Here is a 20259-nt window from a genome sequence, read left to right as displayed (position 1 = left end):
ATATGTTCTATCTTTAAATTTTTTTGGAAAGATTTAAAAAAATACATAAAACACATACAGCATAAACATGAAGTATAATCAATCACTATTAATGAAAACATGTGCAACATTACCTAAGTCAAGAAATAGAATATTGCCAACAGTCTAAAAGCCCCCATGCTCACCCCCTGGTTCCATGTTTCCTGTTCAATCACAGACCTCTCCCTCAAGGCTACAGAAAACTTGTATCCTGAGTTTCGTGGTAATCATTTCCTTCCTTGCTTTGTTTTACAGTTTTACTACACAAATATGCCTCCCTAAAAAAAAAAAAAAAGTTTCCTTCATCTTTTTTGAACTTTATACAAATGGAATCAAACCTTGTGTATTATTTTGCATTTAATAATTTTAAAAGGTATTTAATTTAAATATCTGTTTTTACTGAGAGATTGTCCTAAACATCAGGACTTCAATGGATTCTCCTTTATGTGTTCTTATGTCACCTTATCCTTGCCTATATCGCACACTCTACCTCCCTTTTATTCTTTCTCACTACATGATAGACTCAATACAAGTTAAATACCACCAGGCACATATTCAGCAATCAATAAATACCTGTCAGCTAAATAAATGAAGGAAGTTTTGGTTTGAAATGTTAGAATATTCTACAGAATTATTCATTAACTTTTGAGTCACTCATGGGTTTAGGGAATCACTACATGAATAACCTGCTGGGTTTTTTGACATATCTGCATTCCTTTATTTTTCAGCCTGACAAATTTTATTAATCACTAAGGACTCCTCCAATAAACCTTTCCCAATGCTCCCAAACATATTTTGTCCCTCTTCTATCTCCCCGAAGCACTTTGCTCAAAACTGAAAGCATAAGCATGTTACTCTGTGCTTAACACTAAACCGGAAACTGAGGACACAAGCCTGATGGTATTTTCCCTGAAAGGATTTATAAGTGTGCCCTATAGTATACTTGTTATAGTGTATTTTTGTGCATCTTATGGATTTTGCCACAATAAAGATTAAGCAGCTCCAGAATTTTATTTTTCATCTCTGGGGTCCTCTGTATACTCCATTATATACAGGCCTTCACCTTGGTACTGGACGAAAGAAACAGACCCCTAGGTGAGTTATTTTCCTCAATGATATGTTTTTGGATTCAATATCAATAAAACTTTAACCTTAGTAACAACCTACCTCTCTAAAATAAACCATTTAAAACTTATATTAACTGTTAAATAAGCCAGAATGTCACAAAAAATAGGTTTTGTAGGGATGAAATTATGAAGATAACGGATATATAGAATTTTGTTTAGAATTTTAAATGGAAGCAAACAAAAACCTGAGTAGCCTTATGGAGTGATAAAAATGGTTTTAATGGATTTAATTAACTTACTCTATAAGAAATGAAAATTAAGGAATCATTCTTGTCTGAACTGAGCTATTAGCATGGTTTTAACTGCAGTCTTTACGGCCAAAAAGTCTTAGAGCAGATGGTAAATTTATAGTCCTTTTGCCCCTATGGAGAAGGAAGAAGGAGAAAATATAGTGCAGGAACTGTATGTGTTTCATGAATAAACTCAGGATGCAAGTGGTTGGAACCATTTCTAAATGGTGTATGAAAGTCACCATCGTTTATTCTAAAGCCATATAAACAACATGTATTTTTATGCTATGATACACTTTTCCATAAACTAAAAAAAAAGAACTTTTTCTCTCAAATAGTAGCAGTGGTTTAACTCGAATAACTGAGAAAAGAATGTGTAACCTTGTTTTCTAATTAATTTTAAATACATAAGCATGAATGCATATATAAGTATTATGTATATAAGCATGGAATTTATTTCCCCAAATTATTATTTCACCACATCTAACATAAGAACTATATTTGACCATATAATATGTGCCAAGATACTTTATAAAAGTCATAAAAATGTGAATAATTTGATACTTAGGCATTTAAAATTTATATATAACTGTATATGTATACTTTCCATATATTACATAAATACTATATAAATGTACTATATTACATACATACATATAAATGTATATACAATTGATATATATGGTTTAAAAAACATGTGTAATACAATCTATAATATTATCTTGCATGTTTGTGTTTATTTTTGAGACATATAAAGGATAAAATTTTTAAAGATATTGTAAGTAAACCTAAAGTAGATCAAATAACTGTTATTTAATGATTAGAACAAATTCTTATGTGAAATCCCTGATGGTAACTATGAACTTTTTTTCTAGTAACATTGCTGTTCCATGCTTTTGAAGTGTCATGTACCTAAGATTTATCTTAAAAGCAAAATATGTCAATAACTTATGTAAATATAACCCTGGGAAATAAAATGTGCTTTGATTTTGTTATGTAACAGAGACAAATGAATACTCTATTTACTCTATTAATACTCTAATAGAATACTCTATTCCTTGTATACTTTGTAATTTCAAGTTTAGTGTTTGGTTGACTATCTTGATATCATGTCTTACAAATGAATCCTATGGATATAATAATAGTAGCTATCAGTAATTTAGTACTTACACATATCAACATTTAATGCATTTTTTACTTTATTATATCATGACCACTAAAACAAAACCAAAAAACGCTAACATCATAGGGCAATGTAATGGCGGGAAAAAAGGAATAGAAATGATATTGTATATAGTGCTCAAAATGCAATGCACTAACACAGAAGGTCATGTTAAATTTGTTTTTTCATATTAAAAATTTAAAATAGTATCTGGTGGGTCTGTAAAAAGTACAAGCTAAAGGTGGGGAAAGGAAAGCATGGCTTCTTCTGTGTGAAAGAGACATTTTTTTTCATATTTATAAATGGCTGTAGAAGCTACAATTTGGGGGTACTTACTGTTTGCCAGTCATATACTGTCCACCAATCTTTCAATGTCCAACAGTGTAATGTATTTTTTTAAATACTCTCTTTTTATTTATTTTCTTTAATTTTAATGTTTATTTATTTTTGAGAGAGAGACAGAGCATGAGCAGAGAGAGGGAGACACAGAATCCGCAGCAGGCTCCAGGCTCCAAGCTGTCAACACAAAGCCCGACGTGGGGCCCAAACCCAGGAACCGGGAGATCATGACCCCAGCCAAAGTTGGTCGCCTAACTAACTGAGCCACTCAGGCGTCCCTCAATTACTGTAATGTAGATGAGTTTACAAGTGAAGTCATAGAGGTCCAAAGAAAGCAGATAACATGACTAGCACATTTCAGAACAAAGATTCAGGTCTATGTCTATTGACTCTAAACATTATACTTCTAGTTCTAACAAAGTAAGCTGCATGATGTAGAGCTTAGAAATATTCAATGCTGGCAACTGATGTATGAGGCGACCCAGAGAATTTATTTTCTTTTAAAAATGCCTTGAATACTTACTGTATTTAAAATATCATATTGGGATAGACTGAAAGGAAGGGAAGAAGATACAAATTTAATATGACAGTGCACACAAAACTGGATACTCTTGATTCTGTTTCTTTTAGTATAATTTGTTCTCCTCCAGTGTCATGTCTACTCTAATTATGGTGAACATGATTATATAATACATTTTTTGTTACAATAGGAATAGTAAGCCAGACTCAACCAGAGATAAAAAGAGGTTTGACCTTCATTCCACCACGTTTCTTCTTGAATTATTAACACTGGATGCAACAGCTTAGAGATTCTACTCTCTTGTTATTTCACCTCCAATATTGGGTTGGATTAAATATGACAAATACCTTTCCGATTTACTAAACACAATGATTTCTTTTTCTGAAGCAACAGGGAGTAATAATGTAGATTTCTAAAGACCATCCCATTTTCCCAGTATCTAAGATTACAGATAATACTGATTTAGAACATTCTTGTGTATGATTCCTATATATCTGTGTATGAGGCATACTGGGTTTCATAGATCTTTATAAGCGTGTTAACTCTTCTCCAAGAGACATGGAAGCCGTTGATGGGTTTTTAGCAGACTTACATTTTAACTCTGGTTGTCATTTGGAGGATGCATGGAAGGAGTGCAGAGGTAAATGACCAGTTAGAAAAATGTTGCAACACTCCAGAGACAATCCAGACTCATCATTATATGGCAGATGAGAAGTGGCTAGTTTGGAGATATTACTTGCAGGTTAGGCCAGTGATATATCGGTGATGACTAAGCCCTGGTTATGGTGGGTTTTGAGAAATGAGGAGAAACAGAATTTGATGACAGAAATTAGGGAAAACTCTACCAGGCAGTTTTGCTATAAAGAGGAGTGGAAAGAGGTGTCTGGGTGGCTCAGTCAGTTAAGGGTCCCAGTTAGGCTCAGGTCATGATCTCATCATCCATGAGTTCGAGACCCTCATCTGACTCTGTGCTGACAGTTCAGAGGCTGGAGTTTGCTTCAGATTCTGTGTCTTCCTCTCTCTCTCTTTCTCTCTCTCTCTCTCTCTCTCTCAGAAATAAACAAATATTTAAAAAAGAGGAATAGAAAATTAAGTGGCAAATGGAAGAAAATATGTGCTCAAGAAAAGATTCTTTTCATATAAGAAGATAAACAGCTGATACGAAAAGTCCAGAAAGGGGAAAATGATGTCCCAAAGAAGAGAAGGGAAAATTGTAGAGCAAAATATTTGAATAGGTTAAAATTATATGACCTGATCAAAATGTGGAAGATTGGGCTTTTGCCATGAGCTTTGTTATCTGATTAATATTAAAAAGACAGAAGGCAGGTTATAAGGCTATGGATGCAGGTGGTAACTTGTAGACTATCATTTTTTACAGGGGGTTTTCTTCAGTGGATAGGAACCAATGTTCTAAACCAACTGAAAATGTGGAAGAGGTATTAGATGTTTTTTTTTTTAATTTTTAATGTTTTTATTTTATTTTTAAGACAGAGAGGGACACAGCATGAGTAGGGATGGGGCAGAGAGAGAGGGAGACACAATCTGAAGCAGGCTCCAGGCTCTGTGCTGTTAGCACAGAGCCCGATGCGGGGCTCGAACTCACAAGCTGTGAGATCATGACCTGAGCCGAAGTCAGATGCTCAACTGACTGAGCCACCCGGGCACCCCGAGGTATTGGATGTTTGAAGGGAGAGAAGGATTGAAAGTCATCTAGAAGAGAAGAGTGATGTACTGGAGTGATGTGCCATGTTGGATGAATAAAATAAAGGACCCACTTGAGGATAATCATGAATTTCAGATGACTTATTTTTTTTTTTGAGTTACACTTGCTGCACAATTGCCAGAGTAAAGGAAGCTACTTTTGAATTTAATTAGGGAAGTATCATTGCTAAAGAGTAAGAGAGTGAGAGAGTGTCCATGGATGAAAATATAAGCATGTGAAAGACAATCATTGTTGTCTATAAAACTTGGTTTCAAAAGGGGAGTGAAATCGTGATGGTACAAAAGGATGTGGAAAGGTAGAGGGGATGAATGGATTTTAGGTTCCTGCCAAGTGGAGTCAATTGCTGGATACAGAGTTAGAGGCCAGAGTGGTGTGTCTGAAATTGTAGCTACTAGTCATAAAATAATAGTCCAGGATATGACGATGGAAGTGACAGGCTAAGGAGCATTCAGGTCAAGATTGTTGATGGAGAAAAGTTAGGGAAATGAGAAAATAAGACTTAGGTAATAAAAACACATAATTTGAATGGTTATTAAAAATCATCCATTAGGAACACCTGGGTGGCTCAGTCGGTTAAGCATCCAATTCCTGGTTTCGCTTAGGTTATGATCTCATGGATCATAAGTTCGAGCCCCAAATTGGGCTCTGTGCTGGTGGCATGGAGTCTGCTTGATATTTCTCTCTTCCCCTCTCTTGTCCTCCCCCCACTCAAAATAAATAAATAAAAACTTCAAACTAAACTAAATTAACTAAAATAACCCATTAAACATGAAAGTTGACATCAAGATAGAAGCTGAAACATTCAAAAAATGAAGGGCAGTGAGAAGTCCCAGAGTGGATATTCAACTGCACAAAGGCTTGGTTCTCTGCATGTTTAATGTCTTATAATTCTAAGCTAGAAGTTTTGGGATGAATGATTTTTATATGCCAATATATGCCTTAACTGTATTTTCTAGATTTTATTCTAAATGATTTATTAATTTGCTTCCTACAATTAAGATTTTAATCAATAGGAGTGATCTGATGGAGGAATTTAATTTAACTTTTCAATACGCATACTTAATTGTGTTAGTAATATATATTTAAGAGTCTTTCTTTTTCCTTTGCCATCTTCAGGGAAACACGGAGGTTGAAATTTATCAACAACAAAATTATTAGTGTGAATTTTTATTGTTTTAATCTCTAGCATTGATTTAGCTATATCCCTTTTTTAATCCTTTTAATTATTCATTGGTATCTTAATTTTTCTTAGTCAATTACACCACAGGTTTACCTATTTTCAAAAAGCCACTCTCACTTTTGTTGATACTTTTTCTTGCGTAGTTCTCATCTATATCATTAACTCCTTCCTTATGCACAAACATTTAAACTACATTTTTCTCTATGTTAATTACTGTTTTAATTTTTAAAAAAATTTATTTGTTTAGTTATGAGTTATTTAGAATTATGTTTTAAATTTTCTAAATATTGGACTTATATTTTCCCTTCTATTGCTTTTTTAAAACTTAACTGTACTGTAGTCAAAGATTGAAGTGTGCATGATACAGATTCTTTACAATCTGGCAAAACTGGATTCTTGGTCCAGTATGCAGTCAAGTCTTGTAAAAGTTCTGTGTGTATTCAAAAATAATGAGTTCTCTTAGATGTCAGGAAAGGATTGCATATGTCAGTTACTTACATGTGTTAACTATGTTGTTCAAGTCTACTAAAAGGAAATCACAGCTTTGTCTGTGTTTCTTGATTGGTTATATCTTTGATATTATAAATAAAACCTGATACTAAGGAGCATCTAATTCATGTAAGTCTGATTTGATAATTTAGTTCTTTATTAATTTTGTGACCTAGATTGGCTTTCAACCCACAAATCATAAAAATTTTGTCCTTTCTCTCAAGAAAAAGAATAAAATATAAAAGCATGATGCCAAGATGCCAGCCAGTATGATTGCCAATCATCCTTGATATGAAAATAAAAAATGTTGAGGTAGATTATGGGCATAAATTTAATCAATAGAATATGGAAGAATTATATTTAGACTGACCTGAAGAAACTGCTTAGACCAGGCAGTGCAAGCAAAAGGGAAGACAGTGAACAATTCTGTTCTCTACTGTGCTAGCAGTCCTGATGAAAACCATCACATTAACTAAAGAGGAGATGGTGACCATAACACTGGTTTTTCTTGTCACTGGAAGAGCTTTATGTGCTTCTGTTGTACCTGGAAAAATATTGTGTTCACTTTCGAAATAACCCTATTAAAGCCACTGGTTATAATAAAAGCTATACAGGTAGTTAGAGACAAAGAAGAACTACTGAATCATAATGGTATTTTGTTATAGAGTTGGGACATAAGAAAGAAAGACCCACAGTAGCCTAGTGAGTCATTATTAGTGCGGATGTTTAGAATTGGCAATCAAGATGGCACATTACTAATTCTGGATACTACTAAATGAAAGAGACTATTTGGGTAGATTACCAATCAAGATGTGGCAACAACCTTTTGTGAGCAGACTCATTGAGATAGTATGACAGTGGCTCAACTGCAATGAATTAAGTGGGGTTCGAAAACCATCTCTGAAGAGGTAATTGTTTCATCCCCATCCCTACACCATACACATAACACTCTCTTACAAAGTGCAAAGTTGTTACATGTGCTACAGACCCTTGATGGCTTTCATGAGAAGCAAAAGTACCCACCCACTTCAATACCATTGTCAAAAACGATAACAGGGCAGTGATGGTGGCAGACTGGGGCCTCATTAAATGTGTATGCCTTATGGAAAGACTGTGCTTATGAAGCCAAGAAAATATGCAAGAGGAAATGACTTTACTGCTCCTTTATTTATGTGCATAGGGCTGCATGATGGAAAGAAAGATTGATGCCATACAAAAGAAAGAAGTCAGGAAAGGGAGCAATAAAATGACAGAGAACAAAATTATAACCAGCCCATCTGGTGAAGTTGGCTTAGATGATTATTTAGTTGGTTTCTGAATAACAGGGACAAAAATGGAAATGATGGGATTTTCACTATGAAGTACATAGTTTCTGAGCCCCACTCTTAGCTCTTAAAGTGCCATGGTAAATTTGTTCTATTTACTTTAGTCTGGAGGAATTCAAATCCAATGACAAGGATCCTGATCTAGAGAAACCACATTTTTAAGAAAACTGAATAAAGAAGCAAGCAACAACAAAACAAGTTTGAGGTTGACATGAGATTGCTCAACAACCATGGGGGAAGGGAGTTTTCAGGCTATGTACAAGGATAGATTGGCCTGAACCTACAAGGAAAAATTTCTTAGGATTTTTAAAACTGGGAGCTCAGCTCCTATGTGAGATAGGAGGGGTAACTTAAAAGGTCTTAATATGAAACCAGGTCAGTGTGGAGATGCAGGGATGGAAGAAACCAAGGTGGGAATTAAGTTAGGAATTGGAATATTTCCAATGATGCCACTGCCTTTAACTAAGTAAATAATACAGATATTATGTATGAATGGAGTATGTTTCCTTTACTCTTTTTATTAAGCATGTTAACCAAAACTCTTTTCACTCACTTTCAATTTACCATGCTAAATGTGAAAGTTAAAACTGCTTAATCTCTCTTTGTTAGTAAATATTAAAGCAATTCAGAATTCCAGGAGGGCAACAAGAAACAAGAGATCCTTGCTCTGATTAAAGAAATGGTTGAGACCAGCCAGTGTGTAAGGCGATCATTCCTGGAACTTAACATTGACTACCCAGGACTAAATAAGTTGGTTTCTCCAATTGTTTCAGTTGCACCTATATGCTAAAGACTTACAGGATGGGCCACAAGCCAAAGTGACCTGGAATAGCTTTATAGATTTGATTAACATTTATAGAGAGGACAGTGGAAAAGTCTATTATATGAGGTCCTTATTATCTAAATTCTTGTTGATATTAGAAATATCAGCACTTATACAAACTGGGATCTTTGGTAGAAATCAGTAGGTCTTCTAGGTGAAAATGTTTCTGTGTTTTGAACTGGAAATCTGGATGTTTATTATAGTCTACTTAAAAGACAATTTCTTGCTTATTACCACTGTACTTTGATCCAAACCATCCCTGATGGACATCAGATGATTTTTAGGCTAAGAATTCTAATCCTGCCTTAAGTGGTATCAGAGAGAATTTCAAATAGGAAGAGGGCCTCATAACAATGGATCAAAAGGTTGAATCATGAAATGGAAGTCATATATTCAGGAACACTATTTAGAGAGGTTCACAAAGCATTTGTATTATTTGTCCATAGTGTCAAGAATAGAGAGGTCTTACAAGATCTCCCTGCACTGATAGCTGTGTGGCCTAAATCACTGATCTCTCCCAGCCACACTAAAGCAGGCAATCTGGTCTATTGATGGGATTCCCTGTATTGAAGGTTGCATTGTTATTTGGAAACCAGCAAGAATATGCTCTTAATATAGTTAATTCTTGATGGAAATAGGCAAGGCAGGAGATGAAAGCTGCATATATAACAGTGGGATTGGAGCTCTCACCCTCTGTGAGATATTTGAATACTCACATTCTTGATCTGTAGCCCATAGCTTTGTTATGTAGTCAAATAAATTGATTCTATAGGCTTGGACATTAAAAACAAAAATGCCCTTGAATTGATCATTCTGTTATGGTAAAAACACCCAGTTATGGTGAAAAAGCAAGAACCAAAAACAAACTCAACACAGTATGGAACATTCAGTTATGGAAATATTGGGGGGAATTTAGAGAAATAATTAATGTTTATTATGTAGATGCCCATGAAAAGGGAAAAACAGGTAGGAGAAAGAGAAGGAAGGAGAAGGAAAGAAGGAGAGAAGTCAGGCCTCCAGGTGTCAGCTTAGATAGGGATTGACATCTTATGGTAGACATTTCTGTCTATAATCAGTTTCCTGAGTTCATAAAAATAAGCAGGCATATAAGTGTTCAGGTCATGCATCAAAGAGCTATGAAGGAGCATATTCCTCTTGCACTGATGAAATGACAAATGTGACAAGGAACTGCACCCAGTGACAGCAAGAAATAAATGCTATGAAAGTGGTGGTGGAGAAAAATTCTCTAGGGACAAATGCTGGCGTCGACCTGGTAGGTGAATTAATTTGACCTCCTACAGTCTTGGGACCATAAACATGATTTGAGTCTTATCCTACTATAGGGTCACTTACTCGGTAACAGAAATAATCTATACTTAAAGTTTTGGCATTCTCTAGCCTTAGGCCTACCTCAAAATATGCATTTCACTGCCACAATGCACAGAAATTGGCGAGGAAAAAAAGCATTACCTACTGATGCCATAGTCCTTATCACCCTCAGAGCAATGGTCTCATTTCAAATTGAAGTAGGCAAACAAGAAAATTGTTACTCAAAGTAAGTGTTAAAAGGTTTTAAGGCTAAACAAGTACACTATAACCGAATACAAGAGTAACTAAGGCAGAAAACTGGCTAGTAAACTTCTAAAATTGGAAAGTGGAAGTTAGGGTTTGGAAGAATGCACATTACAACTGCTGTGTACATCCTTCCCACCTCAAATATTGTTTTCATTTTGCCTGATCCAATGGTCCCCAGGCCAGGGTTTAAAATTACTTTAATCCAAGGAAGGTTGTATACAGGACTCAGTGCTAAGCAAATGAAACATTAATTCATGAACTACTTTTGAAGGAAAAGATATTTAGCTCTATTTTAGAAATGCTATTGAGGGTATCAGTGGTTGGTTTAAGATACAGATTATTTGCATTACAAAATCATTCCATGAATCCCACATTATTGTTTTTAAAGAGGTAAGGAAAATATTCTCTCCTCAGAGAACAATGATATTAATATAAACCATTTTATTATGTTCTACATTTTAGCAAGGGTAGCAATTTTTAAGAAGTAGTTTAAGGATGTCTGGGTGGCTCAGTCCCTTAGTCGACTGACCCTTGATTTCGGCTCAGGTCATAGTCTCACGTGAGTTGGTGAGTTCAAGCCCCACGTCAGACTCCTCACTGATAGTGCAAAGCCTGACTGGGATTCTCTCTCTCCCTCTGTCTCTGCCCCTCCCCCACTCATGCTCCCTCTCTCTCTCAAAATTAATTAATTTAAAAAAAAACTAAAGAAGGGGTACTTGGGTGGCTCAGTTGGTTAAGCCACCCACTTTGACTCAGGTCATGATCTCAGGTTTGTGAGTTTAAACCCCACTGTGCTGACAGCTCAAGAGTCTGGAGCCTGCTTTGAGTTCTGTGTTTCCCTTTCTCTCTGCCTCTCCCCCTGTGCCCACTCTGTCTCTCTCTCTCTCAAAAATAAATAAACATTTAAAATATCTAAAGAAGTAGCTCAATGTGGCACCTGGTGACTCAATCGGTTGAGCATCCAACTTTGATTTTGGCTGAAATCATGATCCAAAGTTCATGGGATCAAGCCCCTTGTTGGGCCCCACTTGGGATTCTCTCTCCCTCTGAGAAAAAAAAAAAAACAATAAAGAATGAAAAGAAGAAAGAAAGAAAGAAAGAAAGAGAAAAACAAGTGGTTCAGTTTTTTTTTTTTGTTTCAAAAAATAAAAGCACATAAACTTCTTGAATAATTCTGTAAAACACATGATGACCTTGGAGAGTGTGTATGCACATGTGCACATGAGTGTGGAGAGGTATATTTCAACATGTATTTATTGTGCACTCTTTGTTCCAAACACTGTGGCATTTTCTCAGAGACCTCAGATACAAAGCAGATAAACCTATAATCTCATGGGAGAAAATATATATTAAAAAAAATTATAGGGAAATTCCTGGGTGCTTTGGGAGCACTTATGCAATTTTAGGCATAGTCATGGTCAAATACACTAGGTGTGTGGTAGAATCCGTTAAAAAAAAGTGGACTTTCTTCCTTCTGAATACCTTGAAGTAAGTATAACTATTGCTTCGATGAGATGGAAGTACAAGTCAGTTATTTTTTATTTTGTACCAACATAATGCTCATCTCTCAGTTATCTATACTAATGGGAAGGTGCAGTAGCGTGGAACATCCAGAATGCCTGATAATCATAAAGTCATGAATGCCTGCAAACAATTTATATGCTATATATTTTAGTAGCTTCACCTTCCTGGGTAATATTTTGCTTCAGTGCACATTAAAATTAGTTTGCATTCTCTGTGTACACACTATCTAGATGATAAGAAAGATGTCCAGGAAATATGTGGTATGGTTAGCAATAGCCCTTTCAATAGATAAGACACAGAGCCGACAATTTTTATGTGCTTAACACACAATTGGTGGTACATGAATCTGTTGATATGATTGCAGGGCCAGCAAGAGTGTTATATCTATTAGTATGGTCTATATTTTATCTTCCCCTAACCACACTTAACAGAATCTAAAGCAACTTACATCTGAATGCATATTGTAAAATTTTATATTTATTGCCACACAGAAACAAAACTATCTACAGAGAGATGAACAGATTATTGAATTATCTGGGAACTGATTTTTCTCTAAGTTTTCTGGGAGCTTAGAAAGTAACTTTAAATTTTGGCTAATACAATGTACTATTTATATTTCTGAAGTTAAAAATAATGACTATTCATATTAGAAAATTTTAAAATCCTAATTTTAAAAATTAAATACAAAAATTAACAGTAACTTCACCAACCAGAGGACAGTGCTATTAATATCTCATATAATTTCTTCAAGTCTTAAACAACTATTTTATAACAAATTTGGTCATACTGACATTATGTTTTTCTAATCTATTTTCACTTTTTATTTTCTTATATATCCTATTCTTTAAAAGGATTATTTTTATCATATTATTTATAAATACAGTTAAATACCTCATTTAATGAGGTCTTATCACCGGGTATTAAGGTTCCTTTCAAAAGTTCTAAGGGCAAGAGAATATTGTGTAGTGAATACAAGTTTGGGCTTTAGAATAAAAATGCCTGGATTTAAATTCTATTTGTATATTTTGTTTGGGTGTTATTTATTAATAATTTGGTTCCTAGTCTCACTTTTTCTAGGTAAATTGTTACAAAGTTAATAGGATTATTCCTTTATTATTCAGGGATTGTTTTGTCATTTCATTATTTGTATTTAGTTCAGTTAATTTTTCTCCTTTTGAATTGGGGAGAATTTTTTGGAGCAAAGTTAGTAGAAGTGATAAACTACTGACTTACATTGTCTATTTCTTTTTTACATTACATATCAGTTTGAGATAGGTATTATCAGTATCTTAGAATTGATTATTATTATTCAGTTTGCTTGGGATTATTTTTCAAAATTAAAATATATTTTGAATGCCATAAAATGAGTTTTTTGGTAATAAATTAATATAATCTAGTAGTTTTATCCTTTGATATATTTATTTTACAAAGTCATTCATTTAGTAAATATTTGTTGTGAACTCATTATGGTTAAAGGCAATAATATATGTGTGATAAGAATATAACAGTGGGGGGAAAAAAGATGAAAATCCCTGCCCTCATGTTGCTTGTATTCTAGGGGAGTGATACTACCAATAAGTAAGTCAAATGATAGTTGATCATCTGGTACTAAATGCTGTGCAGAAGAAGAAAAGAGCGGAAAGAAATGGAAATTACCAGAAGTGGCATGTGCTTCCTTGTTTTAAACGGAATGTACAGAGAGAATATGACTGAGAAGGAAATATTTGCATGTAGAGGTGATAGAATGAGCCATACAAGAACTGGGAAAGATGTCTCTCAAGCAGAGAAAGCACAAAAGGAAATAATGTGTACTGGTTCATTCTGAGAACAGTAAAGAGGCCCCTGAGTTAGAATAGGGGAGTGAAAGATGAAGTCAAAAGAAGTAATTTAAAATGGGGCGGGGGGGGGGTAGATTATCAAGTACAGCCCATTAAGAAGCTGTATAGATTCGGGGGCACCTGGGTGGCGCAGTCGATTAAGCGTCTGACTTCAGCTCAGGTCATGATCACGTCCTCTGTGAGTTGAGCCTTGTACCAGGCTCTGTGCTGACCGCTCAGAGCCTGGAGCCTGCTTCTGATTCTGTGCCTCCGTCTTTTTCTGCACCTCCCCTGCTTGCATTCTGTCTCTCTCTCTCTCTTAAAAAATAAATAAACATTAAAAAAAATTAAAATAAAGAACAAGCTGTATAGATTCAAAATCATTGATAGGAATTTGATTAAACGAGGGCCTTATTTGCATTATATTTTTAAAAGATTGCTGGAAAGAGATGAAAGGGAAGCAAAGGCAAAGCCATTGCAATAATCCAAGTAAGAGACGAAGTCTTGGCAGAGATGGTGGAGGTAGAGATGTTGAGAAGTGTTAGGATAGAAATACATTCTGTAAATAAAACTGACAGAATTTGCCAAGAGATTGTACTTGGTGTTGCATGAAAGAAAGAAAAAAAAGAGGAAGTCAAAGAAAACTAAGTTTTTGGCATGAGCAACTAGATAGGATACAGCTGACAGTTACTCTAATGGAAGAAAGGAGGGTGAAAAAGCAAGTTTGTCACAGGTGGGGATCAGTTCAGTTGTGGACAAATAAGTTTGAGAAGCTTCTCATCCAAATGGAGATGCATTGTGGTCAGCTAGACACAGCTCAAGGAAGAGGTCTGAGCAGGAGATTTAAATGTGAGAGTCATTTCCATATAGACAGTGTTCAAATCTGAAGACATCATCACAGTAACAGTGTAGGTATACAGGAGTTATGAATGTTTAAAGAATCTCATAGCATGTAAGGCCGATCTGGCTGTGACATCTGTCACCTAATGGATTGCCAGGTTTGATTTGGCTGATCTGTTTGGCTAGGCGGGTGTCCCCTTCCTCCCTCACCACTCCACATGCTTCTCTCCCAAAGTTGCACACTCAATGGAAGAGGAGGACTGTGGTTTGATCAAAGATATACAAGAAGCTGTGTTGCCCTGCTCGAAAGTCCAAACAAGCTCTGAAGGTCCATTTGTAGGAAAAGGTAGGATAGTCAAGTTTCTAAGACTCCGGAGACAATCAAATGAGGTGCTACATGTGGCAGTCTGCCTTTATTTAAAAAAAAAAAAAAAAAAGCCTCCTGTAGGGAGAAGAGTGTTTCCTAGAAGGCAAGTATAGACAGTGTTTCACTGAACAGGGATAAATTGATTGTTGCAATTGTAGCAGATAAGACAAATATAAATAGGACTGAGAAATGATCATTGGATTTAACAACATGGAAGTTGTTTGTGACCATTCTCTCTGTGTCTCTCTCTCTCTCTCTCACCCCCACCTCTTTCTCTCTCATTCAACTCCCAACCATCCCCCCCTTCCCTCGCTGAAAGGAGGAAAGGAATTAGACACAAGAGGGTTTTTGTCAATAGAAGCAGAACAATGGAGTGGGACCAGGAAGACTGTAGAGAGGTAAAGAGTATTAGTGTTTTTATGATGGGAAAAATTAAAGCCATTTGTCATGCTGTTGTGCATGATCCTTGTGAGTGTCATTCTCATAAAGAGAAAAACAATGACACAGAACAGAGACAGTGAATTTTATGAAGCAATGGTCATGAGTAAGTGGGAGAGATGGAATCTGGAGCACAAATGAAATGTCCTGCCTTTGATCAAAAAATAAACAGTTCGGGGCGCCTGGGTGGCGCAGTCGGTTAAGCGTCCGACTTCAGCCAGGTCACGATCTCGCGGTCCGTGAGTTCGAGCCCCGCGTCAGGCTCTGGGCTGATGGCTCGGAGCCTGGAGCCTGTTTCCGATTCTGTGTCTCCCTCTCTCTCTGCCCCTCCCCCGTTCATGCTCTGTCTCTCTCTGTCCCAAAAATAAATTAAAAACGTTGAAAAAAAATTTAAAAAAATAAAATAAAATAAACAGTTCATCCATAGTAACCAGAGGATAGGAAGTATTTAGGGTCCCAGATCACAGTGTCTGGGGGATGTTGGAAGCAGGTGGAAAAATTCTCTTTAAACTGCCTACCTTTTCTGTGAAGAATGAGGACAGATGAGAAACGATGTCAGATTCTAAGGAAGAACAGAAATTATAAAATAATAGCACAGAAGATTGAGAGAGTAAATTGGGAAATGCAGTAGGATTTACCAGTAATGGTAAGAATATATTTGAGGCTATTGGTCATGGATTTGATCTGATTTAATGTGGATTTCCTCCAGAAGAAGTAGATTCAATCAGGTTTGGGATTTTTAAGTAAGAGAGGAGTGAGAGAGCTGAAGGCAAAAGCAAGTGAAGGCTTCTAACAATGGACTGTGTTCTTAACTAATTAAGTAAAATGTAAGGATATAAGTGAGTTGTGGTAAAACCAGAGATTGTAGATTCTGTTTACTTCAATGATTAGTTGGAGTCACTGCACTGTAACTAGAAGAACACAGCTGGAAATTGAGGAATTTGTTGTCAGAAAATGAGCTGCTTTGTATTAATACTGTGGAAAGTTTGCAGTTGATGACAAAACATGAGTCACTCAGGTGGAAGCAAACCTGGTCTAGTTTAAGCAAACTTGAAGATACAGAGAAATAGGAACTTGCAGCATTATGGGATGGATTGGGGAAGGAAGCATCAAGAAATCAAAAAAAGTCAGGAATCACAGGCAATTCTCACCAATATTCTCAGTCGTCTGCTGTACAAAAGTGGGTATTTTTCAGGAAAATAGCTGGGAGCCACTGGCAAAACCTTACATCCTACAAAATCCACCCATCTGTCTGCTGCAGACATAGAAGCTATGATTGCTTCTGCTTCTCTTCCACATTCAAATTCTCACACAATTTTCCCAACTTGGCAGAATGTAGTTCTTAAGCTTCCAGATCCAGCAACAGATAAGAAAGCATGAAGAATAAATGGTGCTAAGTTGCCGATAGAAAAATAGGTACAGTTTACCTCTTTGGCAATGTTTACATCATACCCTTGAACCCATATTTAAATTTAAATAACCACACCAGCAACAGCCTATGTGGTGCACGTGGAGTGGAGATATGTTACTCAGATCTCCTTCACCTCAAAGGCAAACTTTGTTGCCCTGGGATGCTGGGAGTGTTGCAAGGCCTTCAAGGGATTGCCTCTGTGGCAGAGAGTTGCCTCACTCAATATCTTGTCCATCCAGGGATGGTGCACACCCAGGGATTTGTCACAGAGATAGAAAGTCCAGGCAATCGTGAGCCAACCTGTATTGATCCTGATAGGCCATTCAGATCCAGAATTCCCATTGGGAGCTGACCTCTGACCATTGCAGCTCAACTTTTCCCTCTGACCCATCTTGTTTCTTCCCTTTCTCTTCCACAGATGTTGATCCAAAAAATCTTTCCTAATAAATATCCAGAATACTACACTCTATGATACTAAACTAAATCCAAACTACAGCATCACACTTCCACATAGTGTGATACAACTATGTTTGTTACAACAAATCCCTTCACATAGAACAAAAGGAAGAAAAGCACTTCCATTTGTAATTATATCCACCTGAGTTATGACCATTCTTTAGGCACAATTTTTTAATATTGTATAATTTAAGACTTAATTGTATGATTGTTCACAAGCAACATCTTTGATAGGAAACAGTTATAGTAGGAGAAGAGGAAAATAGTCAATTGTGTACAAGTCAGTTTGTTATTTACAAATGAAATAACACAGGTAAACATACATAACTACTACAGTATTTGTTTCTGCAACTGGCCACTAGGCTACTGTTGAATTTGATAACTTCCACCATTCATTCAATCGTTCTTTTGCCATGGACACCACAGTTCATTATGTTTTTAAATCATACCACACGTTCATGAAACTTCTGACACATTCCTGGATGTGTTGGGTTGCTATAGACTGTGATTAATAATGAACACTTGCTATGAAGTAATACTCTTGGTTGAAAACCCTGTATACCCATGTGGTATAAGGGACTATCTGAATAGTCATCTCAGCCTGTTCAGTAACCTAATCTTCTTTTTGGTCTATTTGTTCACAGGAATGAGAAGCATAAAACATCCATACAAAAGCTTAACTTGCCCTCAAATGGAACCATTATGTCCCCAAAGGGAATTATCTTTCCCTTGTCACTCAAGGATGATAAACTAGTAGTAAGCAAAACTGCAAAATTGGAACACAAAATTTTGTGACATATTAGTGTAATTGTGAGGGAGCTACTGCTATTCTATCTAGGTCCATAGCTATGGGAGAAGCAACATCCTCTAAGAGTCAGGTCAGAGAATAGAACACATCTTATAAGATATAATTCAGTCTGTTTTTGCTCACAACAATTCTTACAGCAAATGGTTGTGTCATTGCCTTTTTTGTTTTGCTCACATCAACCAATTCTCCAGTTGTCCAGACACCAACTGGGTGTCCAACAAATTCCATTTAATTCTGGCATTAACTACCCAGAGTTAGTGCAGACCCTACAGGTAAAAGTCTCAGTCTCCAAAGACTGTCTCCCACTTCAGACACCATTCAGTACTCTTGAACCTCCTGTATTTTTGACTGTCTATAAGTTGAGATTCCCATGATGCCTTCCTCCAGTCTGATAATTTGCTAGAAGGGATCACAAAATCCAGAAACACTCTTTACTTACACTTAACAGTTTATTATACAGGGTATGATCCAGGAATGTTATTTATTTCCTGTAAGGTCTCTTGTATAATGAGAAATTTCAGCCAATGCACAAGTTCTTGTAGTCTTTTCCCCAATAATATTGCATTTATCTTCAAAATCCTTGCCTTTAATTGACACTTTATTCCAGGTAAATATAGCCAATAATTGAATGAGCTATTTTTATATAACATGTCATGGATTATCAATATTTACTCCTGACTAATGATGAGATCATTATTACCTTCAAATATTAATAGATCATATACCTTCTCAAAATATATTTTAAGATCTTTTAGCAAAGACCACTTCATGGGCAAATAACAGTCATGAGTATAGCAACAACAATAAAAAAAAATCATTCTAGATATTTTAGGCTAGAACTGATTTAAAACAGAATTAGGAGCATACAAAACTGTTGGAAGAGCTTGACCATTTCAGAAGCCCAGAAGTGCTAGAATCACAGGAAATTTTCACCAAAAACCTCAGTGGCTGCAGCCCTGAAGCAGATAATCCAGTCCTAAAAGCAAAAGTTTATGTCTACCATTTTTGAAAGGCCAGGAATCTAGTCATTGTTGCCAATGGAGTCATACTGGCTCCTGCTTCTTTTCCCTTTCCAACCTTACATGTCAGTGGCAGATATGCAGTTAGCAGGCTTTTTAGTCCTTGTGATAAAAGGATAGAAGGGGGCTGTCTTATACCCCAACAGACAATTTAGCACAGATATTGAAACCCTCCAATTAAGTGGGGAGTAGTGTTGGAACGAGGTACAAGGAGCAAAAGGTAAGTGTTTAAGAAGTAAAGGAGAGATAGCAAACTAGATTAATTTTTTACTTTTTTAAAAAATATTTCTTAAAGCCTCTTCCACTTCTCTCCCATAGGAAATTTTGTTGTTGTTTTTTTAATGCTCTATCATTGCCACATTTGCTGACTTTATGAAATTCAGTTAGAAGTTCTCACTTGTCTTATTTGCTCTGATAGAATTTCAACAACAAGTAAATTAATTGTACCTTGAATGTTAAAAAACCCTGAATATTTTGAAGAAACTTCTGTTAAAACTATAACTGCTTAGAGAGTTTTAAAATATAAAACAGCCTTTTTATTTTATCTTCTAGTCTTGTCATACTGTTTTTCTACCTTTTTAAAGACAATTAGACAATTCTGTTGTAGATTTTATATTTAAGTTCTATTTCTATAGTCTAGACATATTCTAAAAATCATGAATTTTGGTAATTCATCACATGAATTAATAATGTAATTCTGTACACTTCTCTATTTGTTAGCATGGATTTTCCATGATATACCTTTACTTTTGGAGAGCAATAATGCATGGTTATTGATCTTGTGGTCTTGGGGTGAAAGTGCCTGAATATGAGCATTAGCCCCCACTTGTGATGGTCACATGCTCTGAGTTTAACTTACTTGATGACTGTGTTTTCTCATGTGTTAACTGAGAATATTATCAGTACTTACAGACTTACTGTGATTACAAATCAAACAGTTCCTCATACCTAGTACATGGGAAGACCAAAGTTATCGAATTGTTGTAATTACTCTTCTTAAAGTATGCTATGTTGTCTTTGCTCTTAGCTCTAGAGACAGGGTTTTAGGATCTAGCTTTTAACCCTTTA

The sequence above is a fragment of the Panthera onca genome, chromosome F1 (assembly GCF_046562875.1).
Source record: "Panthera onca isolate mPanOnc1 chromosome F1, mPanOnc1 haplotype 2, whole genome shotgun sequence".
NCBI lineage: Eukaryota > Metazoa > Chordata > Mammalia > Carnivora > Felidae > Panthera > Panthera onca.
The sequence above is the reverse complement of the archived record's forward strand: the minus strand, read 5'-3'. Positions refer to the sequence as shown.